Raw genomic sequence first — 10,928 nt, forward strand, 5'->3', positions numbered from 1 at the left:
AGCAGAAAACATCTACCTCTGACCTAACTAAGGATATTTCCATTCCTAATGGAGTCTTATGGAAAGGGAAAGAGCAATAAAGTGAGGAAACATCCTAGCTTTTGCCTCAATGGAACTCATGAGAGAATTGGTAAGGATGAGCCTCTCATCATCTATATATTGGAGGCTTGGGCATTGTGAAGGAGGTCGAATGGCTGTCAAATGATTGTCGAAACTTTGTATGATATATAGTTATTTTGTTGCCAAGAGGTTGATAAAGAGAGAGAGAGGAGCTTCAGGACTAGAGGAAGCTTGACCTAGCCATGATCGTTGTAATCATTCTTCTTCAGTCTCATAATATAGATCTGTTGATATGGTGTCTACTTGATGGTGTTGATATTGTGTTTATTTACATGTTGATTCAATATTATAACTTATAAGCAGCTTAGATGCATGATTATTTCATATATTTATGTATTAATGTTTTAATTATCAAATTTTATATGTTGTAGGATTACTCTCTGTCTTGTCTATGTGCAGGTACTGATCTAGGAGCTAGCAGAGGGGTCTTTTGCTTTTCTACATTGGGTTCTCCAACAGCACTGCACCAAGGACTGAGGTAATCTATCCTCTTCCGTTTTGTTAATCATACATTGATATAGATATGTATATGCTTCTTTGTGACAGCTACAGTTAATCTGAAATGGTCTACCTAGGATCCCGGGAAGATCCTTGAGAGTATTCCAGCCGCAACCACTCATGCAATAATCCCTATAGCAAAATTGGTACCTCCACTGGGGACTACACTTAGTTCTCGGTTTTTCCCTTTCAATTTATTGGATTTCTCTTTCTCTTTGGTCTTTCCCATTCTTCTTGGTTCCCATTCTGACCTCTCAGGATGCTTCACAACCTTCGTTACTATGTACAGCCTTTGATCGGACCCTGAATGACTATGTTTACAACCTCTACTCATGTAATGCACCCTAGCTGTGCAAACTAGTGAGCTATAATGCTGCCCAGGCTTGCAGACAGAGTGTTAGTCCTGCCATTAACGCTCTGTAGCCTCTCCTGAAGTGCGTTAGCCAACCATTATCTTGATAAACAACCTGCTCTGTGAATTCTTGGGTTGGGAAGCTGCTTATAGTCTATTTCAAGTATCTGCAATTGTGCACTGTGTTTGGTTGCCTATTTCCTGATCATTTTTTCTTTTTAGATAAATGGCTTAAGTGCATTTGGTTTTTTTAAGAAAATGACAAATTTTACTTAAAACTTTTTCTGTTTTAGTTAGTATTTTGGGTTAGTTGTTAGATAGCATTGCATTTTTGTAGGTTGTGCATGCATTTACTACAATGAATGAATGGTATTGATTTGATGTATAAATGATTATCTCCCTGTAGAAATAAATTGTTCATTGAATTGAAATTACAAAGCATATTTTCTGCATGGTTTTCATCAAGAGTCTCACAAAATGCCATATGTCAACACCCCTTCCAAAGACATTAATGAAGTACAGTTAAAATTAATCTCGTAATAAAAGAAATCAACAACTCTTTTTTGAGTATACACAAAGATTAGTCTAGGCTAGGATCTTGGGCTAGGTAGTGGTGAGTTAACTGCCCAAGATTATAAAACTGAGACTAGTGTCGTTAAAGAGGGTAAAATCTTGTTGCACTCATACTATCTGGGACCGCTCCAGTCAAAGAGCAGTTAAATGGGAGACAACATTGGAGTGTAAGAGAAGGTAGCATCTTTGATTACATTTCCATTGGGTATTATGTGTATTAGGGATCCCTTCAAGGATATCAAAGTTGAGTCAAGGACTCAGGTATCCTGCCCACACAGCGTACTGTCTACGATCATGTCCCCCCCGGTAGTGTCTATGATTTGAGGTAACCATAGTGGCCAAAAGTTTTTAGGGATGAACATAAGATGACTGGGGTGAGTTGCGCTAGTACCTAAATATAAAAACCTACTCTGTCTTCGGTTTTTGGGAGGGTGCTCATCTTCACGAGAGTACTTGACCCCTTAATCTGAGGTTCAAGCGAAGCTCAAGAGTAATCATAATTGTACATTTGGTAAATGCTCTCTTTTATCCATCGTGATACTAGGTTTCATCTCCAACAAATGGTGGTTATTAGACAAAGTCATATCCCCTGACTGCTTGCTGATTGACTTTTAGAGTATTTTTTATTTTTAGGTGTTGGTTTGTTATCACTGAGACTATAATAAAATATCACTATAAAATTTTTGATAAAATATATCGGTCATCATGGCTACATACGACCCTTGTCATCAATCTAGGTGACATCAAGGTCTTCCTCCACTGAGTCTGGAGGAACAACTAAGCCTTAGTGACCTGGATTTTCCCTCTTCGGGAAATCAGTCTCCAGTGTCTAACACTGAATCACATAACACCTCCCAGGACACTACACTACGTGAGGACTTTTTCACTGAAGGATTTGTACTTCCTTATAATCCTCCCCTCACCGATCCTCTAGGACCAGTGTTGATTAAGGTAGCACCTATATCTACCATGTCTTCCACAGTACCAACATCCAACATCCCCCCTTGTGACTAATGGGTCATGGTATTTAGTAGACAACTTTGGTCCACCATCACTTCCCTCGCCTATAGTCAGTAACACACAACTGATTGGCTACCCTGCTATCTAGAATATGCCAAGTCCGAGCAACCTAGTTACACCTACTAGGAGTGGAACCCAGTACATGTTAGTTTCTGCCCCTTTTGTGTTTGCTCCTGGACCTTCGGTGAGTGCTCCAAATAGCATTGTTAGCAAAAGTCCCTTTAGTAATCCTTTTGGTTGTAACCCTCTGTTAAGTTGAAACACCCATGCTCAAATGCTAGGGGGTAATGTTCCCAACATGCACATACCAGTCGGGGACATCACTATTCCCCCTCCGCCTATAGGACAAGTTGGAACATCATTAATCAATTTACCTCCCCCAAGTGGACATTATTAATGTACCTATGAAAAATTATATGGTTATTGGAATCCCTCAACCCGGTCCCTCTCCGTCTATCTAGGCACCCCCTCCTCAACCTCAATTGAGTCAAGGGGCCCCGTTTTATTCTAGGGGCAACCAATCTTTTTCCCCCCGGCCTAATATCCCTTCTGGAAAATCGTCGTATATGATTGTTCCTCCACAACAAGGAGGTTATTATCCAGTAAATCCTATGTATCATGTTGGTAACAATATGAGGGGTGGACCCCAGGGTCCTTCTAGTCATTCTTCATCACCCTAGACAAACTCGGGGGCACCAAACAATTTGCCTTTTTTTGAAACACTCGATATCCCCGATCTGTGTAAATTGACTAATGACCCCATCTACCATAACTTACATTGGCCCCCAATCCCACACAAAATACCTGTCGAAATCCTGAATTTTGAAGGGAAACAAGGGGATGATTCGGGTACACATGTCATCACTTACCATCTATGGTGTGTATCGAAATCCATGTTGGTTGACAGTATCCGGCTCTAGCTCTTTCCCCACATGCTTACTAGCAATGCCAACAAGTGGTACATTGAGTTACCATGCGCGTCAGTTAATACCTTTGCGCCCTGGCAATGGAATTTTTAAATCACTTTCAGCTTCCCATCTGCTACAAAACCGGAACGGAACTTCTACTACCTTTCACCAAGACACCTCCGCCCGCATCTCTGATCACATTCATGAATGGAGACGTAGGCGGCGGCTAGTCAAGACCCCCATTCTAGATTACCTGTTAGAAAATTGGTTCTGCAAATCTCTTCTTCCCCAAATTTCCAAGGACATTGCCTTAGGTGGTGTTTACAATGAAGACCAATCCATTCGTCTTGCCCATCACCTAGATTTGATTTATTCATAGTCTGGCACACTATACGACATAATCCCCAATGCCCCCCAAACTTCCAATGCTCTCGCTACTCAACAACCTAGCATGCATGCGACGGTCTCATTGGCTCTGCCTCTGGGGCTGTTGTAAAACAACTTAGTGAGCATGTTGCCTGGTTGTTTTTCGATACCACTACTTCTACCCAATCGGCTATTCTTCCAACCGTTGTGATCAACTTTGTGCAGTCTACACAAAAACCTAGTAGAAAGAACAAGAAGAACAAGAAAAAGACCTATTCTTCTGAAGAGTAGCTCGCTATGCAATCCAACCCTAGACAGAGAGCTACTGCAAAATCTAACAGCAGAAAGGACAAAGTTGTTAAGTTCCCTTGAAAAATACTTGCGGAAGACCATATGACACACAAATGTCCATGTCTCAAAGAATGCACAGACCTTCTTGATCAAAAGGACACTGACTAGACCCCAGCGGTCCTACATAACCCTTTCCCTACTCAATAGCAGCAACATATTATTACGAACTCCTCTCAACCCCCATAGGGGGGCAACGACAGTTCAAACCATCCTTCCTCTGTTGAAGGATCATCGACCCTTTACAAGTACTTTGAAATGGTTGATCTTCAAACGCGAGCCAAAACTTATGGAGCTCCAGTCACTAATGCTTAGGATGTTACCTCGAGTTCAAACCCACCACCACCTAACGATATTCATATCGAAAGGCCTGTTGTTGATCTTGTAATTCTCCCCCGAAAAGGGGCACTTCGTTGCACAACCCATAATACTTCTGCATGTGCTTCCCAGAACTACAATATTGTAGAAGATTTGGTGCAAGCACCGTCAGCTATGTCGGCACGCGAAGTATTGCAAACATGTCCAGCACAATGAAAAGCTTTACTTTCGGCCATTGGTGGGGTTGACCCTTAGGATTCCATGCTAGAAATATTTGACATTGAGAAATGTAAACCTCGCCTTTCCCACCTACTTGTATTTCAGGTGCAGGTTTTTTCAAAAGGAAAAAGTGTCCATAGAATGGTCATTGATGAAGGTGCTTCAACCTCCGTCATGTCTAATTCATGTTGGCTCACCTTGGGTTCTCCAACCCTCTCACTGTCATAGAATTCCCTTAAAGAATTTGATGGCCATACATTCATCCAAAAAGGATACCTTGCCAACTACTCCATCACTATGGGTGGGAAAACAATAACGGTAGACATTTAAGTCATAGATCGTCATCTCGACTATAATCTACTTTTGGGCCGCAGTTGGTCTTATGCCATGACTGTCATTGTGTCTTTGGTCTTTCACCTCATCCTCTTTCCATTGGATGGGAGAATAGTCACAGTGGACTAACTGTCCTTGTACACCCTAGATTATTCCCCGTTACCTAGCGGCACCGTACCCTTAGTGTGTGGCATACCTTACTCTTACGTCAGTGTTGGTGTTGGTCTTTTGAAGGGTTCTTCCCTAATGGGTTACTTTTTCTCCCATTGCCCGAGGTTCTACAGATAGTTTCTATGGTCTCCACTATTCCTCATGACCCAACCGATCCCTGGATCCTCCCAACCCCTTCTGACATTGACTCTTATGGAGAACAAATGTCACAGTCACCAGTCGAATTGGCTTATCAAGTCATTCAATCTGCATATGATTCTTCTGTCACTTTGGTTATGACCAATGATACCATATCCTCTCCCATAACGACTCCCTCTAATTATCTCCTCGATGAAGTCCTACCTACGGACGAAGTTATTCGAGAGATCTTGTCTTTAGAGGAGAAACCTTGGGAAACCTCTCACCATTGCACTTCTATATTGGATTTCGATGCAACATCTGTAAAAATATTTCCTTTTGAGCCACCTAAGGTTGTTCCATCAATTTATATGACTATCCAAAATCTGGATTCAGAAGGGAACTTGGGCAATATTTCAAAGACTATGTTCATCGATATCTCAGTCAAAACAAGGATCTTGGAAATCATTCAGATTGAAGCTAACTGCAATCCTAAGGAACTTGCGAGCTTTACCTTCCCTATTAAGGATGTATGTGATGTTTTCCCTTGGTCTTATGAGGAAATGATCAACATAGATCCTTCTATTGATGAGCATGAGATCAAGAAGTTACGAGCATTCTTTTTATGCTATTTTTCATTCTCCTAACCGAAAAACGTCAAGTCTACTTATTTGGGCTCGTTAAACTACTACAAAGAAGAAATGAGCATGTTCTTTTTTGGGACTTTTTCTCGCTCTTGAACTGAAAAATCCTCGAGGTATTGTGTTCGAGCTTGTACGAAGATGATATGAGCACTTTCTTTTTGGGACCTTTTCTCACTCTTGAACTAAAAAAAATCCTTGAGTTATCTTTTTCGAACTCGTAAATTTTTTACGAAAAAGACATGAGCAACTATTTTATCTCTTTTTCCTCGCTCTTTAAACTGAAAAGGAATATCGAGTTTTCTTCATCTGACTTGTCAAATTTTTAAGAAGATCTATTGATTTTTTCTTTGTGTGAATCATTAAAATTTCACGAAGAATATCGATTTTATTCTGTCCCCTCGTACTTGTAACAAAATGAGGAAAACCTCTATTGAGCATAGGTTTATCACTTTATCCAAACTCAATAGAATAACTTATGGAAAAGGAATTGTGCTGGGTCTATTATTAAACCTTTGTCGCACCCGGTTATCAACCATGACAAAGGGACCCCCCTTGGAGTTGCTCTTTAAGATCTTTTCAAACTCTCTAAATATGAAAAGACCACCGAGTTTACCCGTCTGGACTTGTTAAACTTAATTAGATGGGGAAAAATTGGACAACACAGTGACTCAATATCTGTATTCAGAAGGATTTTTTGGTAGCAGTCGTTCCCTTGAACATGGCACTCCCTCAACAAACCTCTTTTGTCAGCCTCTCAGATGAACCTTACCATCCTATGAGTTTAACCTGTATACTCTAATGTCCCTGCATCCCTGTATCCTAACACTCCTTGGTGTTCATGAGTCTATGCTTCCTGGTAAACCTTTGTGTCATGCCTTCTATTGTTCAAGGGATCCACCTATCCTCTGCTTCATGTATCAACCATCGATCATATACTTCCATCATGCCCTCCGTCTATTTGACCCATTGCTCAAAATTTATCTCCAAAACAAATCATTCTTGTCCCGTTTCATGTCGAATGATGTAGGACACCTTATTGCCTACATTTCAACAAGGCTCTTCCTATCAACTTCAACACTCTATCTAGGAAGAAAATCCAGAAACATATCAGTACCCTGGGACTTGCAATCATTAGTGGAAAGTTACCTTGTGTTTGATTGGGGGTTTTCATCATTGGCCATCCTCGCATTTGTTAACAGTTTTCATTATTGACTGGTAATCAAAAGATTTCTCACATGTTCGACATCAAATCCTTTATTCACATGTGCAGAAATATGTTGTTCAAATAAAGTGGCAACCAAGACCTTGGGTAGAGGCCTGCATCACTCATCCTTGTTTCCTCTCCCAAGCTGCGGATATTGTTTTCAAAGACAACTCATCAGGATGATCATAGTATGACATAGTTCCACATTGTGCTTATCAAGGGACATGATCATCATACCTCTTTTGAGAAATCACTTTGATATAGCTACTGAGCAACGCCCGACTCAGGACATGTGTGGTTTGTTTTAGGTTTCCCACAGTCCTAAAGCTCTGACCCTCTCTCTCTTTTTCCAAACAAAATTTATAAAGTATTTCGGCCATTGGCTACGCCTCTGACATCACACTTTAGGGTGCATCTGTTATACAGGAAAATGACCTCCTCATCAGCTCAAAGGAGAAAGACAGTCTGGTTAAAGACATGACGTAATTCACAGGCCTATTTGCCAAGGTAATGCACCCTAGAAACACGAAACAAGAGTTATAATGCTCTCTATGCACTAGCCAAGGGCGTTAGTCCCTAGGTTAGCTCGTTGTTTTGCCTAAAGGGTAGCATTACCCAATATTTGTGATATTCTGGAGGCCAAAGAGCAAGTTGACTGACTGACACTCTGCTTTTCACTTAAATGTCAGCCCGAAAAGAAAGAGACATGTACCTCCGACCTAACTAAGGATATTTCCATTCCTAACGGAGTTTCATGGAAAGGGAAAGAGCAATAAAGTGAGGAAACATCCTAGCTTTTGCCTCAATGGAAATCACAGGAGAATTAGCAAGGATAAGCCTCTCATCATCTATATATTGGAGGCTTAGGCATTATGAAGGAGGTTGAATGGTTGTCAAATGATTGTCGAAACTTTGTATGAGATATAGTTATTTTGCTGCCAAGAGAGGAGAGAGAGAGAGAGAGAGAGAGAGAGAGAGAGAGAGAGAGAGAGAGAGAGAGGAGCTTGAGGACTAGAGGAAGCTTGATCAAACCATAATGGTTGTAATCATTCTTCTTCAGTCTCATAATATAGATTTCTTGTTGTGTTGTCTACTTGATGGTGTTGATGTCATGTTTATTTACATGCTGATTCAATACTATAACTTATAAGCAGCTTATATGCATGATTGTTTCATATCTTTATGTATTAATGTTTTAATTATGAAAGTTTATATTGTAGGATTACTCTTCATCTTGTCTATGTGTAGGTACTGATCTAGGAGCTAGCAGAGGGGTCTTCCGCTTTGCTATATTGGGTTCTCCGGCAGCACTCACCAAGGACTGAGCTAATCTCTCCTCTTCCTCTTTGTTAATCATACATTGATATATATATATATATATATATATATATATATATATATATATATATATATATATATATATATATATATATATATATATATATATATATATGCTTCTTTGTGATGGCTGCAGTTAATCTGAAATGGTTTGCCTAGGATGCCGAGAAGATCCTTGAGGGTATTCCAACCACAACCACCCGTGCAATAATCCCTATAGCACCTAGATCAAAGAGTAATTATACTGAGAGAATTTTTTTTTAAGGATAAAAGTTTAGCTCATTTCAGATCTTAGCCTAAGACAACTTGATTTACTTTCAAGGGGACACTAAAATTGCAATAACTTTTAACTATGGTTTATAAAATCATCATTATTGTGCACACTAGCGTAGATCCATCTTAAATCTAGATTTAAAAGTTCTGAGAGGGATCAAGTTCAAAGTTAAGATGGATCTAAGCTAGTACCCATCCGTTCCAATAATGAATTTCCTTAAGCCTTTAAATAGGCTTCATCATAAAATATATCATAAGCAAAACCATAGGTTGTCAATATTTGGAGCCCAAAAACTGCCAATGGTAAATTATTAATTTTATTTTATTTTATTTGACGGAGTCAAAATGTTTGGGTCTACATTACATCTCTTCTAGAGTAGCCTAGAGAGAGCCTATTGGTGCAAAAATCATGAAAAGTACCTTTAAAAAAAAAATGCATAAAAAAAAAACACGATTTTTTAAAAGTTGTTTAAACATACGCGCGCACATATATAATCACTTTCTATTTTCTTTTAATTTGAATATATATATATAGATAACAAAATTGGAAAAAATAAAAATATATTTAACTAATAAAAATAAAAAATTCAACTATGTATTAAAAACAAACATATATATATAATTAAAAGGAAAAGAATAAAACACAAAACATATGATACAAAACAGTGCATGAGGGGCAATGTTATACCATAATATCACATTTTTTAAATTATATATATATATATATATATATATATATATATATATATATATATATTCAAGTTTATGTGTTTTTTAATTAAGTTTTATTTATATAATTATTTTTTTTTATATAATTTTTTTTATTTAATATTTATTTTATTTTATAATTTTTAAAATTTAAATTTCTATTTTATACATTTTAAAAAGTATGTTAATGGTTTTTTTAATTTTCTTTTCAATTTAATTTTTTCAAAATATTTTATTATTATTATTATTATTATTGAAGGTTTTATTTTGATATTTTTGAATTTTTAAAAGTGTTTTTTAGTTTGGTAAGATATTATATATATATTGTATCTTCAACAACCAAAAGCCTAATCCAACCCGCACCCTGGCAAAAACCATGGGCCTTATCGCTGAAATGATAAGTGCCAACTCTGTCTCTCATCCTGATCGCTCCAGCTGGCAGAAGGAAGAGGAAGAGTGGTTTAACAAATTCTGCTTAATCTATGCCAAGAATATGCAACCTCCTCTCACTACAGGCAAGAGGGGGGACAATTGGAAACTCAGGGGCTCTCAAGAAGTCATAGATCAATGGATGCAAGAACAAAAGAAATTCACCCTACAGTTCGACGGTGCATCCAAAAATAATCCGGGGAAAGCAGGGGCAGGGGGACTAATTAAAGATCAGAATGGCCAAACTCTTCTAACCTATGAATGGGGCCTGGGAAATATGACGAATAATATGGCGGAGGCCTATAGCCTGCTTCTAGGCACCAACATTATGAAAAAACTGCAAGTCAAAAACCCAATTATAATCGGAGACTCGGCAATAGTGATTGTTGCAATGGCTTCAGGGGGAGAATTCAAAAAACAGGCTCTCAGCAACATTAAGCACAGGATCATGGACAACTTAAACCAGCTTGGAGACACCATCTTCAAGCATGTCCTGAGGAACAACAACGTGGAGGCGGACTCTTTAGCCAACAGGGCTGTAAACAGATCAACTGGCCAGGTTCGTGAGAATGACCAAATCTATGATAAGCCAATCCCATAATCCGATCCGCCCTTCAGTAAAGTGTGGGAATCATGATTACATCAGTCATCGCAACATCCCTTCAGCCTCTCCTCACAAAGCTGTCAATCAGTCTGCCGACTCCTTCCTCCCTGACAATATATCCATCCTCATCATGGTAGCTGCCAATGAAATCTACAGAGATATCAGGAACCGGTACGGGACTATGGGAAGGCAGAGGTCTCGTGACAAGTTAGGCAACAGTCCTCTCAAGACTCAAATAGGCTGCACAAGCAACCCAAGAAACGACATCCCGGGCAGGAAAATCTCTGAACCGCCCGATTCGGAATCTGATGCACAACCCCCTGAGCTATTATATATTCATCAGGAAATCACTCTTATCCTCCAACCCAGAGCTCCAGTCTTCAGC

Source organism: Pinus tabuliformis, chromosome 4_2 (assembly GCF_031772625.1).
Source record: "Pinus tabuliformis cultivar Carrire ecotype Pingquan chromosome 4_2, CPIR1, whole genome shotgun sequence".
Lineage (NCBI taxonomy): Eukaryota > Viridiplantae > Streptophyta > Pinopsida > Pinales > Pinaceae > Pinus > Pinus tabuliformis.